We start from the raw sequence: 20799 nt of genomic DNA, 5'->3' as shown, positions 1-20799 counted from the left end.
CAATTAGAGATGGAAATGTTGGTAACGAGAATCATTGGTATAAATTGATGGATTTATATTCCGATTTCTCTAACTTTTCTATCACTCTGGATTTTAATCTCACAGCTGTCTATTTTAGGCATTTGAATAATACTTCAAAGTTGTTTGGATACATCAGTTGCGCTAAATGAAGGAAATTTGAAGTCAAATATAATCATTACTTGTTAAATGTACCTGGCTTCTTTTGCATTTTATCTCAGCTTTTCCTGACTTTGGGTAAAGTTTTGAATGACATTCCAGATATGAGAGCTAAAATATTTTAAAGTGTACAGCAGGTTGTAGGATGACAGAGCTATTCAAGCCGTTGGAATCAAATCCCACTGCTGCCATATTTATTCTCCAAGGAGAAGATCCAGTGATATATATCAAAGTGGTTTCCTAAAGTAGATAAGGTATAAAAGAAGCTAAATTTGGTTGGTGGAAGCACACCTTAAGCTGTCACATGCAGTAGTTCAAAACAATTTATCATCAATTCATGATTGATCAGATATTAACCAACTGAAAAGGAGAAGATCCAGTGACTTATATCAAAGTGGTTTCCTAAAGTATATAAGGTATGAAAGAAGCTACATTTGGTTGGTGGAAGCACACCTTAAGCTGTCACATGCAGTAGTTCAAAACAATTTATCATCAATTCATGATTGATCAGATATTAACCAACTGAAAAAGGATGGTGATAGTATCCTGCATTAGTCACCGAGTTCTAAACAGTTCATCATAGTTGCAACAGTCTTCTCAAACCTTAAAAATAATGATATCTGCTAACAGTAAAGATATTCAAATTTTAATTTTGCATGAAGTAATTATGTGCCCTATCAGAACTAATATTTTACTACTTCATGCATCTCAATTTCTTTTGTTATTTCAATGAAAATAAACAAAATGCAATTCAATAAAAAATATGAATTTCTCATCGATTTTATGTTTAATAATGAACTTTCTTTAAACCTTTGCTGACATCTTTTCAATTAATACTTTAAAACAAAAAACCCTTTAATTTTGATGTTCTAGATCTGTGAGCTATCCTAATGATATGCACATGTGGTAGCATGGCCGAGCGGTCTAAGGCGCTGGATTAAGGCTCCAGTCTCTTTGGAGGCGTTGGTTCAAATCCCTCTGCTGCCATATTTATTATACAAAGAGTAGGCCAGTTATTGATGTCAAAGTGATTCTTTTTTTCCATTAGATAGGATATTACCCAGCTGAAATTTGTTGGTGAAAGATTCCTCTAGCTACTCAACAGTTCATCATTGTTACAAGAGACTTCCCAAATGTTTTAAAAATGTTATCTGCTAACAGTCAAGAAGAGCCAAAATTAAGTTGGCATGAAGTAATTAGAAGTAATTTCATAACTAATATTTAATTACTGAGTTGTCTTATCATACAATTAGAGATGGAAATGTTGGCAACGTGACTCATTGGTATAAATTGATGGATTTATATTCCGATTTCTCTAACTTTTCTATCACTCTGGATTTTAATCTCACAGCTGTCTATTTTAGGCATTTGAATAATACTTCAAAGTTGTTTGGATACATCAGTTGCACTAAATGAAGGAAATTTGAAGTCAAATATAATCATTACTTGTTAAATGTACCTGGCTTCTTTTGCATTTTATCTCAGCTTTTCCTGACTTTGGGTAAAGTTTTGAATGACATTCCAGTTATGAGAGCTAAAATATTTTAAAGTGTACAGCAGGTTGTAGGATGACAGAGCTATTCAAGCCGTTGGAATCAAATCCCACTGCTGCCATATTTATTCTTCAAGGATAAGATCCAGTGATATATATCAAAGTGGTTTCCTAAAGTAGATAAGGTATAAAAGAAGCTAAATTTGGTTGGTGGAAGCACACCTTAAGCTGTCACATGCAGTAATTTAAAACAATTTATCATCAACTGAGGATTGATCAGATATTAACCAACTGAAAGGGAGAAGATCCAGTGAGTTATATCAAAGTGGCTTCCTATAGTAGATAAGGTATAAAAGAAGCTACATTTGGTTGGTGGAAGCACACCTTAAGCTGTCACATGCAGTAGTTCAAAACAATTTATCATCAATTCATGATTGATCAGATATTAACCAACTGAAAAAGGATGGTGATAGTATCCTGCATTAGTCACCGAGTTCTAAACAGTTCATCATAGTTGCAACAGTCTTCTCAAACCTTTAAAATAATGATATCTGCTAACAGTAAAGATATTCAAATTTTAATTTTGCATGAAGTAATTATGTGGTATAAATTGATGGATTTATATTCTGATTTCTCTAACTTTTCTATCACTCTGGATTTTAATCTCACAGCTGTCTATTTTAGGCATTTGAATAATACTTCAAAGTTGTTTGGATACATCAGTTGCGCTAAATGAAGGAAATTTGAAGTCAAATATAATCATTACTTGTTAAATGTACCTGGCTTCTTTTGCATTTTATCTCAGCTTTTCCTGACTTTGGGTAAAGTTTTGAATGACATTCCAGATATGAGAGCTAAAATATTTTAAAGTGTACAGCAGGTTGTAGGATGACAGAGCTATTCAAGCGGTTGGAATCAAATCCCACCGCTGCCATATTTATTCTCCAAGGAGAAGATCCAGTGATATATATCAAAGTGGTTTCCTAAAGTAGATAAGGTATAAAAGAAGCTAAATTTGGTTGGTGGAAGCACACCTTAAGCTGTCACATGCAGTAGTTTAAAACAATTTATCATCAACTGATGATTGATCAGATATTAACCAACTGAAAAGGAGAAGATCCAGTGACTTATATCAAAGTGGTTTCCTAAAGTAGATAAGGTATAAAAGAAGCTACATTTGGTTGGTGGAAGCACACCTTAAGCTGTCACATGCAGTAGTTCAAAACAATTTATCATCAATTCATGATTGATCAGATATTAACCAACTGAAAAAGGATGGTGATAGTATCCTGCATTAGTCACCGAGTTCTAAACCGTTCATCATAGTTGCAACAGTCTTCTCAAACCTTTAAAATAATGATATCTGCTAACAGTAAAGATATTCAAATTTTAATTTTGCATGAATTAATTATGTGCCCTATCAGAACTAATATTTTACTACTTCATGCATCTCAATTTCTTTTGTTATTTCAATGAAAATAAACAAAATGCAATTCAATAAAAAATATGAATTTCTCATCGATTTTATGTTTAATAATGAACTTTCATTTAACCTTTGCTGACATCTTTTCAATTACTACTTTAAAACAAAAAACCCTTTAATTGTGATGTTCTAGATCTGTGAGCTATCCTAATGATAAGCACATGTGGTAGCATGGCCGAGCGGTCTAAGGCGCTGGATTAAGGCTCCAGTCTCTTCGGAGGTGTGGGTTCAAATCCCTCTGCTGCTATATTTATTATACAAAAAGTAGGCCAGTTATTGATGTCAAACTGATTCTTTTTTTCCATTAGAAAGGATATTACCCAGCTGAAATTTGTTGGTGGAAGATTCCTCTAGCTACTCAACAGTTCATCATTGTTACAAGAGACTTCCCAAATGTTTTAAAAATGTTATCTGCTAACAGTCAAGATGAGCCAAAATTAAGTTGGCATGAAGTAATTAGAAGTAATATCATAACTAATATTTAATTACTGAGTGGTCTTATCATACAATTAGAGATGGAAATGTTGGCAACGTGACTCATTGGTATAAATTGATGGATTTATATTCCGATTTCTCTAACTTTCCTATCACTTTGGATTTTAATCTCACAGCTGTCTGTTTTAGGCATTTGAATAATACTTCAAATTTGTTTGGATACATCAGTTGCGCTAAATGAAGGAAATTTTAAGTCAAATATAATCATTACTTGTTAAATGTACCTGGCTTCTTTTGCATTTTATCTCAGCTTTTCCTGACTTTGGGTAAAGTTTTGAATGACATTCCAGATATGAGAGCTAAAATATTTTAAAGTGTACAGCAGGTTGTAGGATGACAGAGCTATTCAAGCCACTGGAATCAAATCCCACTGCTGCCATATTTATTCTCCAAGGAGAAGATCCAGTGATATATACCAAAGTGGTTTCCTAAAGTAGATAAGGTATAAAAGAAGCTAAATTTGGTTGGTGGAAGCACACCTTAAGCTGTCACATGCAGTAGTTTAAAACAATTTATCATCAACTGATGATTGATCAGATATTAACCAACTGAAAAGGAGAAGATCCAGTGACTTATATCAAAGTGGTTTCCTAAAGTATATAAGGTATGAAAGAAGCTACATTTGGTTGGTGGAAGCACACCTTAAGCTGTCACATGCAGTAGTTCAAAACAATTTATCATCAATTCATGATTGATCAGATATTAACCAACTGAAAAAGGATGGTGATAGTATCCTGCATTAGTCACCGAGTTCTAAACAGTTCATCATAGTTGTAACAGTCTTCTCAAACCTTTAAAAAAAATGATATCTGCTAACAGTAAAGATATTCAAATTTTAATTTTGCATGAAGTAATTATGTGCCCTATCAGAACTAATATTTTACTACTTCATGCATCTCAATTTCTTTTGTTATTTCAATGAAAATAAACAAAATGCAATTCAATAAAAAATATGAATTTCTCATCGATTTTATGTTTAATAATGAACTTTCTTTAAACTTTTGCTGACATCTTTTCAATTAATACTTTAAAACAAAAAACCCTTTAATTTTGATGTTCTAGATCTGTGAGCTATCCTAATGATATACACATGTGGTAGCATGGCCAAGTGGTCTAAGGCGCTGGATTAAGGCTCCAGTCTCTTCGGAGGCGTGGGTTCAAATCCCTCTGCTGCCATATTTATTATACAAAGAGTAGGCCAGTTATTGATGTCAAACTGATTCTTTTTTTCCATTAGAAAGGATATTACCCAGCTGAAATTTGTTGGTGTAAGATTCCTCTAGCTACTCAACTGTTCATCTTTGTTACAAGAGACTTCCCAAATGTTTTAAAAATGTTATCTGCTAACAGTCAAGATGAGCCAAAATTAAGTTGGCATGAAGTAATTAGAAGTAATATCATAACTAATATTTAATTACTGAGTTGTCTTATCATACAATTAGAGATGGAAATGTTGGCAACGTGACTCATTGGTATAAATTGATGGATTTATATTCCGATTTCTCTAACTTTCCTATCACTCTGGATTTTAATCTCACAGCTGTCTATTTTAGGCATTTGAATAATACTTCAAAGTTGTTTGGATTCATCAGTTGCGCTAAATGAAGGAAATTTGAAGTCAAATATAATCATTACTTGTTAAATGTACCTGGCTTCTTTTGCATTTTATCTCAGCTTTTCCTGACTTTGGGTAAAGTTTTGAATGACATTCCAGATATGAGAGCTAAAATATTTTAAAGTGTACAGCAGGTTGTAGGATGACAGAGCTATTCAAGCCACTGGAATCAAATCCCACTGCTGCCATATTTATTCTCCAAGGAGAAGATCCAGTGATATATACCAAAGTGGTTTCCTAAACTAGATAAGGTATAAAAGAAGCTAAATTTGGTTGGTGGAAGCACACCTTAAGCTGTCACATGCAGTAGTTTAAAACAATTTATCATCAACTGATGATTGATCAGATATTAACCAACTGAAAAGGAGAAGATCCAGTGACTTATATCAAAGTGGTTTCCTAAAGTATATAAGGTATGAAAAAAGCTACATTTGGTTGGTGGAAGCACACCTTAAGCTGTCACATGCAGTAGTTCAAAACAATTTATCATCAATTCATGATTGATCAGATATTAACCAACTGAAAAAGGATGGTGATAGTATCCTGCATTAGTCACCGAGTTCTAAACAGTTCATCATAGTTGCAACAGTCTTCTCAAACCTTTAAAATAATGATATCTGCTAACAGTAAAGATATTCAAATTTTACTTTTGCATGAACTAATTATGTGCCCTATCAGAACTAATATTTTACTACTTCATGCATCTCAATTTCTTTTTATTATTTCAATGAAAATAAACAAAATGCAATTCAATAAAAAATATGAATTTCTCATCGATTTTATGTTTAATAATGAACTTTCTTTTAACCTTTGCTGACATCTTTTCAATTAATACTTTAAAACAAAAAACCCTTTAATTTTGATGTTCTAGATCTGTGAGCTATCCTAATAATATGCACATGTGGTAGCATGGCCAAGTGGTCTAAGGCGCTGGATTAAGGCTCCAGGCTCTTCGGAGGTGTGGGTTCAAATCCCACTGCTGCCATATTTATTATACAAAGACTCCAGTCTCTTCGGAGGCGTGGGTTCAAATCCCTCTGCTGCCATATTTATTATACAAAAAGTAGGCCAGTTATTGATGTCAAACTGATTCTTTTTTTCCATTAGAAAGGATATTACCCAGCTGAAATTTGTTGGTGGAAGATTCCTCTAGCTACTCAACAGTTCATCATTGTTACAAGAGACTTCCCAAATGTTTTAAAAATGTTATCTGCTAACAGTCAAGATGAGCCAAAATTAAGTTGGCATGAAGTAATTAAAAGTAATATCATAACTAATATTTAATTACTGAGTGGTCTTATCATACAATTAGAGATGGAAATGTTGGCAATTTGACTCATTGGTATAAATTGATGGATTTATATTCCGATTTCTCTAACTTTCCTATCACTTTGGATTTTAATCTCACAGCTGTCTATTTTAGGCATTTGAATAATACTTCAAAGTTGTTTGGATACATCAGTTGCGCTAAATGAAGGAAATTTGAAGTCAAATATAATCATTACTTGTTAAATGTACCTGGCTTCTTTTGCATTTTATCTCAGCTTTTCCTGACTTTGGGTAAAGTTTGAATGACATTCCAGATATGAGAGCTAAAATATTTTAAAGTGTACAGCAGGTTGTAGGATGACAGAGCTATTCAAGCCACTGGAATCAATTCCCACTGCTGCCATATTTATTCTCCAAGGAGAAGATCCAGTGATATATAGCAAAGTGGTTTCCTAAAGTAGATAAGTTATAAAAGAAGCTAAATTTGGTTGGTGGAAGCACACCTTAAGCTGTCACATGCAGTAGTTTAAAACAATTTATCATCAACTGATGATTGATCAGATATTAACCAACTGAAAAGGAGAAGATCCAGTGACTTATATCAAAGTGGTTTCCTAAAGTATATAAGCTATGAAAGAAGCTACATTTGGTTGGTGGAAGCACACCTTAAGCTGTCACATGCAGTAGTTCAAAACAATTTATCATCAATTCATGATTGATCAGATATTAACCAACTGAAAAAGGATGGTGATAGTATCCTGCATTAGTCACCGAGTTCTAAACAGTTCATCATAGTTGCAACAGTCTTCTCAAACCTTTAAAATAATGATATCTGCTAACAGTAAAGATATTCAAATTTTAATTTTGCATGAAGTAATTATGTGCCCTATCAGAACTAATATTTTACTACTTCATGCATCTCAATTTCTTTTGTTATTTCAATGAAAATAAACAAAATGCAATTCAATAAAAAATATGAATATCTCATCGATTTTATGTTTAATAATGAACTTTCATTTAACCTTTGCTGACATCTTTTCAATTAATACTTTAAAACAAAAAACCCTTTAATTGTGATGTTCTAGATCTGTGAGCTATCCTAATGATAAGCACATGTGGTAGCATGGCCGAGCGGTCTAAGGCGCTGGGTTAAGGCTCCAGTCTCTTCGGAGGCGTGGGTTCAAATCCCTCTGCTGCCATATTTATTATACAAAAAGTAGGCCAGTTATTGATGTCAAACTGATTCTTTTTTTCCATTAGAAAGGATATTACCCAGCTGAAATTTGTTGGTGGAAGATTCCTCTAGCTACTCAACAGTTCATCATTGTTACAAGAGACTTCCCAAATGTTTTAAAAATGTTATCTGCTAACAGTCAAGATGAGCCAAAATTAAGTTGGCATGAAGTAATTAGAAGTAATATCATAACTAATATTTAATTACTGAGTGGTCTTATCATACAATTAGAGATGGAAATGTTGGCAACGTGACTCATTGGTATAAATTGATGGATTTATATTCCGATTTCTCTAACTTTCCTATCACTTTGGATTTTAATCTCACAGCTGTCTATTTTAGGCATTTGAATAATACTTCAAAGTTGTTTGGATACATCAGTTGCGCTAAATGAAGGAAATTTGAAGTCAAATATAATCATTACTTGTTAAATGTACCTGGCTTCTTTTGCATTTTATCTCAGCTTTTCCTGACTTTGGGTAAAGTTTTGAATGACATTCCAGATATGAGAGCTAAAATATTTTAAAGTGTACAGCAGGTTGTAGGATGACAGAGCTATTCAAGCCACTGGAATCAAATCCCACTGCTGCCATATTTATTCTCCAAGGAGAAGATCCATTGATATATACCAAAGTGGTTTCCTAAAGTAGATAAGGTATAAAAGAAGCTAAATTTGGTTGGTGGAAGCACACCTTAAGCTGTCACATGCAGTAGTTTAAAACAATTTATCATCAACTGATGATTGATCAGATATTAACCAACTGAAAAGGAGAAGATCCAGTGACTTATATCAAAGTGGTTTCCTAAAGTATATAAGGTATAAAAGAAGCTACATTTGGTTGGTGGAAGCACACCTTAAGCTGTCACATGCAGTAGTTCAAAACAATTTATCATCAATTCATGATTGATCAGATATTAACCAACTGAAAAAGGATGGTGATAGTATCCTGCATTAGTCACCGAGTTCTAAACAGTTCATCATAGTTGCAACAGTCTTCTCAAACCTTTAAAATAATGATATCTGCTAACAGTAAAGATATTCAAATTTTAATTTTGCATGAAGTAATTATGTGCCCTATCAGAACTAATATTTTACTACTTCATGCATCTCAATTTCTTTTGTTATTTCAATGAAAATAAACAAAATGCAATTCAATAAAAAATATGAATATCTCATCGATTTTATGTTTAATAATGAACTTTCTTTAAACCTTTGCTGACATCTTTTCAATTAATACTTTAAAACAAAAAACCCTTTAATTTTGATGTTCTAGATCTGTGAGCTATCCTAATGATATGCGCATGTGGTAGCATGGCCGAGTGGTGTTAGGCGCTGGATTAAGGCTCCAGTCTCTTCGGAGGCGTGGGTTCAAATCCCACTGCTGCCATATTTATTATGCAAAGAGTAGGCCAGTTATTGATGTCAAGGTGATTCTTTTTTTCCATTAGATAGGATATTACCCAGCTGAAATTTGTTGGTGAAAGATTCCTCTAGCTACTCAACAGTTCATCATTGTTACAAGAGACTTCCCAAATGTTTTAAAAATGTTATCTGCTAACAGTCAAGATGAGCCAAAATTAAGTTGGCATGAAGTAATTAGAAGTAATATCATAACTAATATTTAATTACTGAGTGGTCTTATCATACAATTAGAGATGGAAATGTTGGCAACGTGACTCATTGGTATAAATTGATGGATTTATATTCCGATTTCTCTAACTTTCCTATCACTTTGGATTTTAATCTCACAGCTGTCCGTTTTAGGCATTTGAATAATACTTCAAAGTTGTTTGGATACATCAGTTGCGCTAAATGAAGGAAATTTGAAGTCAAATATAATCATTACTTGTTAAATGTACCTGGCTTCTTTTGCATTTTATCTCAGCTTTTCCTGACTTTGGGTAAAGTTTTGAATGACATTCCAGATATGAGAGCTAAAATATTTTAAAGTGTACAGCAGGTTGTAGGATGACAGAGCTATTCAAGCCACTGGAATCAAATCCCACTGCTGCCATATTTATTCTCCAAGGAGAAGATCCAGTGATATATACCAAAGTGGTTTCCTAAACTATATAAGGTATAAAAGAAGCTAAATTTGGTTGGTGGAAGCACACCTTAAGCTGTCACATGCAGTAGTTTAAAACAATTTATCATCAACTGATGATTGATCAGATATTAACCAACTGAAAAGGAGAAGATCCAGTGACTTATATCAAAGTGGTTTCCTAAAGTATATAAGGTATGAAAGAAGCTACATTTGGTTGGTGGAAGCACACCTTAAGCTGTCACATGCAGTAGTTCAAAACAATTTATCATCAATTCATGATTGATCAGATATTAACCAACTGAAAAAGGATGGTGATAGTATCCTGCATTAGTCACCGAGTTCTAAACCGTTCATCATAGTTGCAACAGTCTTCTCAAACCTTTAAAATAATGATATCTGCTAACAGTAAAGATATTCAAATTTTAATTTTGCATGAATTAATTATGTGCCCTATCAGAACTAATATTTTACTACTTCATGCATCTCAATTTCTTTTGTTATTTCAATGAAAATAAACAAAATGCAATTCAATAAAAAATATGAATTTCTCATCGATTTTATGTTTAATAATGAACTTTCATTTAACCTTTGCTGACATCTTTTCAATTACTACTTTAAAACAAAAAACCCTTTAATTGTGATGTTCTAGATCTGTGAGCTATCCTAATGATAAGCACATGTGGTAGCATGGCCGAGCAGTCTAAAGCGCTGGATTAAGGCTCCTGTCTCTTCGGAGGCGTGGGTTCAAATCCCTCTGCTGCCATATTTATTATACAAAAAGTAAGCCAGTTATTGATGTCAAACTGATTCTTTTTTTCCATTAGAAAGGATATTACCCAGCTGAAATTTGTTGGTGGAAGATTCCTATAGCTACTCAACAGTTCATCATTGTTACAAGAGACTTCCCAAATGTTTTAAAAATGTTATCTGCTAACTGTCAAGATGAGCCAAAATTAAGTTGGCATGAAGTAATTAGAAGTAATATCATAACTAATATTTAATTACTGAGTGGTCTTATCATACAATTAGAGATGGAAATGTTGGCAACGTGACTCATTGGTATAAATTGATGGATTTATATTCCGATTTCTCTAACTTTCCTATCACTTTGGATTTTAATCTCACAGCTGTCTATTTTAGGCATTTGAATAATACTTCAAAGTTGTTTGGATACATCAGTTGCGCTAAATGAAGGAAATTTGAAGTCAAATATAATCATTACTTGTTAAATGTACCTGGCTTCTTTTGCATTTTATCTCAGCTTTTCCTGACTTTGGGTAAAGTTTTGAATGACATTCCAGATATGAGAGCTAAAATATTTTAAAGTGTACAGCAGGTTGTAGGATGACAGAGCTATTCAAGCTGTTGGAATCAAATCCCACTGCTGCCATATTTATTCTCCAAGGAGAAGATCCAGTGATATATATCAAAGTGGTTTCCTAAAGTAGATAAGGTATAAAAGAAGCTAAATTTGGTTGGTGGAAGCACACCTTAAGCTGTCACATGCAGTAGTTTAAAACAATTTATCATCAACTGATGATTGATCAGATATTAACCAACTGAAAAGGAGAAGATCCAGTGACTTATATCAAAGTGGTTTCCTAAAGTATATAAGGTATAAAAGAAGCTACATTTGGTTGGTGGAAGCACACCTTAAGCTGTCACATGCAGTAGTTCAAAACAATTTATCATCAATTCATGATTGATCAGATATTAACCAACTGAAAAAGGATGGTGATAGTATCCTGCATTAGTCACCGAGTTCTAAACCGTTCATCATAGTTGCAACAGTCTTCTCAAACCTTTAAAATAATGATATCTGCTAACAGTAAAGATATTCAAATTTTAATTTTGCATGAATTAATTATGTGCCCTATCAGAACTAATATTTTACTACTTCATGCATCTCAATTTCTTTTGTTATTTCAATGAAAATAAACAAAATGCAATTCAATAAAAAATATGAATTTCTCATCGATTTTATGTTTAATAATGAACTTTCATTTAACCTTTGCTGACATCTTTTCAATTACTACTTTAAAACAAAAAACCCTTTAATTGTGATGTTCTAGATCTGTGAGCTATCCTAATGATAAGCACATGTGGTAGCATGGCCGAGCGGTCAAAGGCGCTGGATTAAGGCTCCAGTCTCTTCGGAGGCGTGGGTTCAAATCCCTCTGCTGCCATATTTATTATACAAAAAGTAGGCCAGTTATTGATGTCAAACTGATTCTTTTTTTCCATTAGAAAGGATATTACCCAGCTGAAATTTGTTGGTGGAAGATTCCTCTAGCTACTCAACAGTTCATCATTGTTACAAGAGACTTCCCAAATGTTTTAAAAATGTTATCTGCTAACAGTCAAGATGAGCCAAAATTAAGTTGGCATGAAGTAATTAGAAGTAATATCATAACTAATATTTAATTACTGAGTGGTCTTATCATACAATTAGAGATGGAAATGTTGGCAACGTGACTCATTGGTATAAATTGATGGATTTATATTCCGATTTCTCTAACATTCCTATCACTTTGGATTTTAATCTCACAGCTGTCTATTTTAGGCATTTGAATAATACTTCAAAGTTGTTTGGATACATCAGTTGCGCTAAATGAAGGAAATTTGAAGTCAAATATAATCATTACTTGTTAAATGTACCTGGCTTCTTTTGCATTTTATCTCAGCTTTTCCTGACTTTGGGTAAAGTTTTGAATGACATTCCAGATATGAGAGCTAAAATATTTTAAAGTGTACAGCAGGTTGTAGGATGACAGAGCTATTCAAGCCACTGGAATCAAATCCCACTGCTGCCATATTTATTCTCCAAGGAGAAGATCCATTGATATATACCAAAGTGGTTTCCTAAAGTAGATAAGGTATAAAAGAAGCTAAATTTGGTTGGTGGAAGCACACCTTAAGCTGTCACATGCAGTAGTTTAAAACAATTTATCATCAACTGATGATTGATCAGATATTAACCAACTGAAAAGGAGAAGATCCAGTGACTTATATCAAAGTGGTTTCCTAAAGTATATAAGGTATGAAAGAAGCTACATTTGGTTGGTGGAAGCACACCTTAAGCTGTCACATGCAGTAGTTCAAAACAATTTATCATCAATTCATGATTGATCAGATATTAACCAACTGAAAAAGGATGGTGATAGTATCCTGCATTAGTCACCGAGTTCTAAACAGTTCATCATAGTTGCAACAGTCTTCTCAAACCTTTAAAATAATGATATCTGCTAACAGTAAAGATATTCAAATTTTAATTTTGCATGAAGTAATTATGTGCCCTATCAGAACTAATATTTTACTACTTCATGCATCTCAATTTCTTTTGTTATTTCAATGAAAATAAACAAAATGCAATTCAATAAAAAATATGAATATCTCATCGATTTTATGTTTAATAATGAACTTTCTTTAAACCTTTGCTGACATCTTTTCAATTAATACTTTAAAACAAAAAACCCTTTAATTTTGATGTTCTAGATCTGTGAGCTATCCTAATGATATGCACATGTGGTAGCATGGCCGAGCGGTCTTAGGCCCTGGATTAAGGCTCCAGTCTCTTCGGAGGCGTGGGTTCAAATCCCACTGCTGCCATATTTATTATACAAAGAGTAGGCTAGTTATTGATGTCAAAGTGATTCTTTTTTTCCATTAGATAGGATATTACACAGCTGAAATTTGTTGGTGAAAGATTCCTCTAGCTACTCAACAGTTCATCATTGTTACAAGAGACTTCCCAAATGTTTTAAAAATGTTATCTGCTAACAGTCAAGATGAGCCAATATTAAGTTGGCATGAAGTAATTAGAAGTAATATCATAACTAATATTTAATTACTGAGTTGTCTTATCATACAATTAGAGATGGAAATGTTGGCAACGTGACTCATTGGTATAAATTGATGGATTTATATTCCGATTTCTCTAACTTTTCTATCACTCTAAATTTTAATCTCACAGCTGTCTATTTTAGGCATTTGAATAATACTTCAAAGTTGTTTGGATACATCAGTTGCGCTAAATGAAGGAAATTTGAAGTCAAATATAATCATTACTTGTTAAATGTACCTGGCTTCTTTTGCATTTTATCTCAGCTTTTCCTGACTTTGGGTAAAGTTTTGAATGACATTCCAGATATGAGAGCTAAAATATTTTAAAGTGTACAGCAGGTTGTAGGATGACAGAGCTATTCAAGCTGCTGGAATCAAATCCCACTGCTGCCATATTTATTCTCCAAGGAGAAGATCCAGTGATATATATCAAAGTGGTTTCCTAAAGTAGATAAGGTATAAAAGAAGCTAAATTTGGTTGGTGGAAGCACACCTTAACCTGTCACATGCAGTAGTTTAAAACAATTTATCATCAACTGATGATTGATCAGATATTAACCAACTGAAAAAGGATGGTGATAGTATCCTGCATTAGTCACCGAGTTCTAAACCGTTCATCATAGTTGCAACAGTCTTCTCAAACCTTTAAAATAATGATATCTGCTAACAGTAAAGATATTCAAATTTTACTTTTGCATGAAGTAATTATGTGCCCTATCAGAACTAATATTTTACTACTTCATGCATCTCAATTTCTTTTTATTATTTCAATGAAAATAAACAAAATGCAATTCAATAAAAAATATGAATTTCTCATCGATTTTATGTTTAATAATGAACTTTCTTTTAACCTTTGCTGACATCTTTTCAATTAATACTTTAAAACAAAAAACCCTTTAATTTTGATGTTCTAGATCTGTGAGCTATCCAAATGATATGCACATGTGGTAGCATGGCCAAGCGGTCTAAGGCGCTGGCTTAAGGCTCCAGTCTCTTCGGAGGCGTGGGTTCAAATCCCACTGCTGCCATATTTATTATACAAAGAGTAGGCCAGTTATTGATGTCAATGTGATTCTTTTTTTCCATTAGATAGGATATTACCCAGCTGAAATTTGTTGGTGAAAGATTCCTCTAGCTACTCAAAAGTTCATCATTGTTACAAGAGACTTCCCAAATGTTTTAAAAATGTTATCTGCTAACAGTCAAGATGAGCCAAGATTAAGTTGGCATGAAGTAATTAGAAGTAATATCATAACTAATATTTAATTACTGAGTAGTCTTATCATACAATTAGAGATGGAAATGTAGGCAACGTGACTCATTGGTATAAATTGATGGATTTATATTCCAATTTCTCTAACTTTTCTATCACTCTGGATTTTAATCTCACAGCTGTCTATTTTAGGCATTTGAATAATACTTCAAAGTTGTTTGGATACATCAGTTGCGCTAAATGAAGGAAATTTGAAGTCAAATATAATCATTACTTGTTAAATGTACCTGGCTTCTTTTGCATTTTATCTCAGCTTTTCCTGACTTTGGGTAAAGTTTTGAATGACATTCCAGATATGAGAGCTAAAATATTTTAAAGTGTACAGCAGGTTGTAGGATGACAGAGCTATTCAAGCCGTTGGAATCAAATCCCACTGCTGCCATATTTATTCTCCAAGGAGAAGATCCAGTGATATATATCAAAGTGGTTTCCTAAAGTAGATAAGGTATAAAAGAAGCTAAATTTGGTTGGTGGAAGCACACCTTAAGCTGTCACATGCAGTAGTTTAAAACAATTTATCATCAACTGATGATTGATCAGATATTAACCAACTGAAAAGGAGAAGATCCAGTGACTTATATCAAAGTGGTTTCCTAAAGTAGATAAGGTATAAAAGAAGCTACATTTGGTTGGTGGAAGCACACCTTAAGCTGTCACATGCAGTAGTTCAAAACAATTTATCATCAATTCATGATTGATCAGATATTAACCAACTGAAAAAGGATGGTGATAGTATCCTGCATTAGTCACCGAGTTCTAAACCGTTCATCATAGTTGCAACAGTCTTCTCAAACCTTTAAAATAATGATATCTGCTAACAGTAAAGATATTCAAATTTTAATTTTGCATGAATTAATTATGTGCCCTATCAGAACTAATATTTTACTACTTCATGCATCTCAATTTCTTTTGTTATTTCAATGAAAATAAACAAAATGCAATTCAAAAAAAATATGAATTTCTCATCGATTTTATGTTTAATAATGAACTTTCTTTTAACCTTTGCTGACATCTTTTCAATTAATACTTTAAAACAAAAAAACCTTTAATTTTGATGTTCTAGATCTGTGAGCTATCCTAATGATAAGCACATGTGGTAGCATGGCCGAGGGGTGTAAGGCGCTGGATTAAGGCTCCAGTCTCTTCGGAGGCGTGGGTTCAAATCCCTCTGCTGCCATATTTATTATACAAAGAGTAGGCCAGTTATTGATGTCAAACTGATTCTTTTTTTCCATTAGAAAGGATATTACCCAGCTGAAATTTGTTGGTGGAAGATTCCTCTAGCTACTCAACAGTTCATCATTGTTACAAGAGACTTCCCAAATGTTTTAAAAATGTTATCTGCTAACAGTCAAGATGAGCCAAAATTAAGTTGGCATGAAGTAACTAGAAGTAATATCATCACTAATATTTAATTACTGAGTTGTCTTATCATACAATTAGAGATGGAAATGTTGGCAACGTGACTCATTGGTATAAATTGATGGATTTATATTCCGATTTCTCTAACTTTTCTATCACTCTGGATTTTAATCTCACAGCTGTCTATTTTAGGCATTTGAATAATACTTCAAAGTTGTTTGGATACATCAGTTGCGCTAAATGAAGGAAATTTGAAGTCAAATATAATCATTACTTGTTAAATGTACCTGGCTTCTTTTGCATTTTATCTCAGCTTTTCCTGACTTTGGGTAAAGTTTTGAATGACATTCCAGATATGAGAGCTAAAATATTTTAAAGTGTACAGCAGGTTGTAGGATGACAGAGCTATTCAAGCTGTTGGAATCAAATCCCACTGCTGCCATATTTATTCTCCAAGGAGAAGATCCAGTGATATATATCAAAGTGGTTTCCTAAAGTAGATAAGGTATAAAAGAAGCTAAATTTGGTTGGTGGAAGCATACCTTAACCTGTCACATGCAGTAGTTTAAAACAATTTATCATCAACTGATGACTGATCAGATATTAACCAACTGAAAAGGAGAAGATCCAGTGACTTATATCAAAGTGGTTTCCTAAAGTAGATAAGGTATAAAAGAAGCTACATTTGGTTGGTGGAAGCACACCTTAAGCTGTCACATGCAGTAGTTCAAAACAATTTATCATCAATTCATGATTGATCAGATATTAACCAACTGAAAAAGGATGGTGATAGTATCCTGCATTAGTCACCGAGTTCTAAACCGTTCATCATAGTTGTAACAGTCTTCTCAAACCTTTAAAATAATGATATCTGCTAACAGTAAAGATATTCAAATTTTAATTTTGCATGAATTAATTATGTGCCCTATCAGAACTAATATTTTACTACTTCATGCATCTCAATTTCTTTTGTTATTTCAATGAAAATAAACAAAATGCAATTCAATAAAAAATATGAATTTCTCATCGATTTTATGTTTAATAATGAACTTTCTTTTAACCTTTGCTGACATCTTTTCAATTAATACTTTAAAACAAAAAAACCTTTAATTTTGATGTTCTAGATCTGTGAGCTATCCTAATGATAAGCACATGTGGTAGCATGGCCGAGGGGTGTAAGGCGCTGGATTAAGGCTCCAGTCTCTTCGGAGGCGTGGGTTCAAATCCCTCTGCTGCCATATTTATTATACAAAGAGTAGGCCAGTTATTGATGTCAAACTGATTCTTTTTTTCCATTAGAAAGGATATTACCCAGCTGAAATTTGTTGGTGGAAGATTCCTCTAGCTACTCAACAGTTCATCATTGTTACAAGAGACTTCCCAAATGTTTTAAAAATGTTATCTGCTAACAGTCAAGATGAGCCAAAATTAAGTTGGCATGAAGTAACTAGAAGTAATATCATCACTAATATTTAATTACTGAGTTGTCTTATCATACAATTAGAGATGGAAATGTTGGCAACGTGACTCATTGGTATAAATTGATGGATTTATATTCCGATTTCTCTAACTTTTCTATCACTCTGGATTTTAATCTCACAGCTGTCTATTTTAGGCATTTGAATAATACTTCAAAGTTGTTTGGATACATCAGTTGCGCTAAATGAAGGAAATTTGAAGTCAAATATAATCATTACTTGTTAAATGTACCTGGCTTCTTTTGCATTTTATCTCAGCTTTTCCTGACTTTGGGTAAAGTTTTGAATGACATTCCAGATATGAGAGCTAAAATATTTTAAAGTGTACAGCAGGTTGTAGGATGACAGAGCTATTCAAGCTGTTGGAATCAAATCCCACTGCTGCCATATTTATTCTCCAAGGAGAAGATCCAGTGATATATATCAAAGTGGTTTCCTAAAGTAGATAAGGTATAAAAGAAGCTAAATTTGGTTGGTGGAAGCATACCTTAACCTGTCACATGCAGTAGTTTAAAACAATTTATCATCAACTGATGACTGATCAGATATTAACCAACTGAAAAGGAGAAGATCCAGTGACTTATATCAAAGTGGTTTCCTAAAGTAGATAAGGTATAAAAGAAGCTACATTTGGTTGGTGGAAGCACACCTTAAGCTGTCACATGCAGTAGTTCAAAACAATTTATCATCAATTCATGATTGATCAGATATTAACCAACTGAAAAAGGATGGTGATAGTATCCTGCATTAGTCACCGAGTTCTAAACCGTTCATCATAGTTGTAACAGTCTTCTCAAACCTTTAAAATAATGATATCTGCTAACAGTAAAGATATTCAAATTTTAATTTTGCATGAATTAATTATGTGCCCTATCAGAACTAATATTTTACTACTTCATGCATCTCAATTTCTTTTGTTATTTCAATGAAAATAAACAAAATGCAATTCAATAAAAAATATGAATTTCTCATCGATTTTATGTTTAATAATGAACTTTCATTTAACCTTTGCTGACATCTTTTCAATTACTACTTTAAAACAAAAAACCCTTTAATTGTGATGTTCTAGATCTGTGAGCTATCCTAATGATAAGCACATGTGGTAGCATGGCCGAGCAGTCTAAAGCGCTGGATTAAGGCTCCTGTCTCTTCGGAGGCGTGGGTTCAAATCCCTCTGCTGCCATATTTATTATACAAAAAGTAAGCCAGTTATTGATGTCAAACTGATTCTTTTTTTCCATTAGAAAGGATATTACCCAGCTGAAATTTGTTGGTGGAAGATTCCTCTAGCTACTCAACAGTTCATCATTGTTACAAGAGACTTCCCAAATGTTTTAAAAATGTTATCTGCTAACTGTCAAGATGAGCCAAAATTAAGTTGGCATGAAGTAATTAGAAGTAATATCATAACTAATATTTAATTACTGAGTGGTCTTATCATACAATTAGAGATGGAAATATTGGCAACGTGACTCATTGGTATAAATTGATGGATTTATATTCCGATTTCTCTAACTTTCCTATCACTTTGGATTTTAATCTCACAGCTGTCTATTTTAGGCATTTGAATAATACTTCAAAGTTGTTTGGATACATCAGTTGCGCTAAATGAAGGAAATTTGAAGTCAAATATAATCATTACTTGTTAAATGTACCTGGCTTCTTTTGCATTTTATCTCAGCTTTTCCTGACTTTGGGTAAAGTTTTGAATGACATTCCAGATATGAGAGCTAAAATATTTTAAAGTGTACAGCAGGTTGTAGGATGACAGAGCTATTCAAGCCACTGGAATCAAATCCCACTGCTGCCATATTTATTCTCCAAGGAGAAGATCCAGTGATATATACCAAAGTGGTTTCCTAAAGTAGATAAGGTATAAAAGAAGCTAAATTTGGTTGGTGGAAGCACACCTTAAGCTGTCACATGCAGTAGTTTAAAACAATTTATCATCAACTGATGATTGATCAGATATTAACCAACTGAAAAGGAGAAGATCCAGTGACTTATATCAAAGTGGTTTCCTAAAGTATATAAGGTATGAAAGAAGCTACATTTGGTTGGTGGAAGCACACCTTAAGCTGTCACATGCAGTAGTTCAAAACAATTTATCATCAATTCATGATTGATCAGATATTAACCAACTGAAAAAGGATGGTGATAGTATCCTGCATTAGTCACCGAGTTCTAAACAGTTCATCATAGTTGCAACAGTCTTCTCAAACCTTTAAAATAATGATATCTGCTAACAGTAAAGATATTCAAATTTTACTTTTGCATGAACTAATTATGTGCCCTATCAGAACTAATATTTTACTACTTCATGCATCTCAATTTCTTTTTATTATTTCAATGAAAATAAACAAAATGCAATTCAATAAAAAATATGAATTTCTCATCGATTTTATGTTTAATCATGAACTTTCTTTTAACCTTTGCTGACATCTTTTCAATTAATACTTTAAAACAAAAAACCCTTTAATTGTGATGTTCTAGATCTGTGAGCTATCCTAATGATAAGCACATGTGGTAGCATGGCCGAGGGGTGTAAGGCGCTGGATTAAGGCTCCAGTCTCTTCGGAGGCGTGGGTTCAAATCCCTCTGCTGCCATATTTATTATACAAAGAGTAGGCCAGTTATTGATGTCAAACTGATTCTATTTTTTCCATTAGAAAGGATATTACCCAGCTGAAATTTGTTGGTGGAAGATTCCTCTAGCTACTCAACAGTTCATCATTGTTACAAGAGACTTCCCAAATGTTTTAAAAATGTTATCTGCTAACAGTCAAGATGAGCCAAAATTAAGTTGGCATGAAGTAACTAGAAGTAATATCATCACTAATATTTAATTACTGAGTTGTCTTATCATACAATTAGAGATGGAAATGTTGGCAACGTGACTCATTGGTATAAATTGATGGATTTATATTCCGATTTCTCTAACTTTTCTATCACTCTGGATTTTAATCTCACAGCTGTCTATTTTAGGCATTTGAATAATACTTCAAAGTTGTTTGGATACTTCAGTTGCGC

The 20799-nt window shown here is 33.1% G+C and overlaps 8 non-coding genes across 8 annotated transcripts; all 8 read left to right on the top strand.

The window, feature by feature from the left end:
* Positions 1-4741: 4741 nt before the first annotated feature.
* On the top strand, positions 4742-4823 carry TRNAL-AAG (transfer RNA leucine (anticodon AAG)). The gene has a single exon. It is a non-coding gene; the product is annotated as a tRNA-Leu (tRNA).
* A 1342-nt stretch (positions 4824-6165) lies between these two features.
* On the top strand, positions 6166-6247 carry TRNAL-AAG (transfer RNA leucine (anticodon AAG)). Its single transcript has one exon. It is a non-coding gene; the product is annotated as a tRNA-Leu (tRNA).
* A 2824-nt stretch (positions 6248-9071) lies between these two features.
* On the top strand, positions 9072-9153 carry TRNAL-AAG (transfer RNA leucine (anticodon AAG)). The gene has a single exon. It is a non-coding gene; the product is annotated as a tRNA-Leu (tRNA).
* A 2764-nt stretch (positions 9154-11917) lies between these two features.
* TRNAL-AAG (transfer RNA leucine (anticodon AAG)) lies at positions 11918-11999 on the top strand. Its single transcript has one exon. It is a non-coding gene; the product is annotated as a tRNA-Leu (tRNA).
* A 1341-nt stretch (positions 12000-13340) lies between these two features.
* Positions 13341-13422, top strand: TRNAL-AAG (transfer RNA leucine (anticodon AAG)). The gene has a single exon. It is a non-coding gene; the product is annotated as a tRNA-Leu (tRNA).
* A 2602-nt stretch (positions 13423-16024) lies between these two features.
* On the top strand, positions 16025-16106 carry TRNAL-AAG (transfer RNA leucine (anticodon AAG)). Its single transcript has one exon. It is a non-coding gene; the product is annotated as a tRNA-Leu (tRNA).
* A 1341-nt stretch (positions 16107-17447) lies between these two features.
* TRNAL-AAG (transfer RNA leucine (anticodon AAG)) lies at positions 17448-17529 on the top strand. Its single transcript has one exon. It is a non-coding gene; the product is annotated as a tRNA-Leu (tRNA).
* A 2765-nt stretch (positions 17530-20294) lies between these two features.
* Positions 20295-20376, top strand: TRNAL-AAG (transfer RNA leucine (anticodon AAG)). Its single transcript has one exon. It is a non-coding gene; the product is annotated as a tRNA-Leu (tRNA).
* Positions 20377-20799: the final 423 nt, after the last annotated feature.

The sequence above is a fragment of the Taudactylus pleione genome, unplaced genomic scaffold, assembly GCF_031769625.1.
Source record: "Taudactylus pleione unplaced genomic scaffold, aTauple2 ptg000016l, whole genome shotgun sequence".
NCBI classification, from domain to species: Eukaryota; Metazoa; Chordata; class Amphibia; order Anura; family Myobatrachidae; genus Taudactylus; species Taudactylus pleione.
Note: the sequence above shows the minus strand (reverse complement) of the source record. Positions and strands in the feature narration are given on the sequence as shown.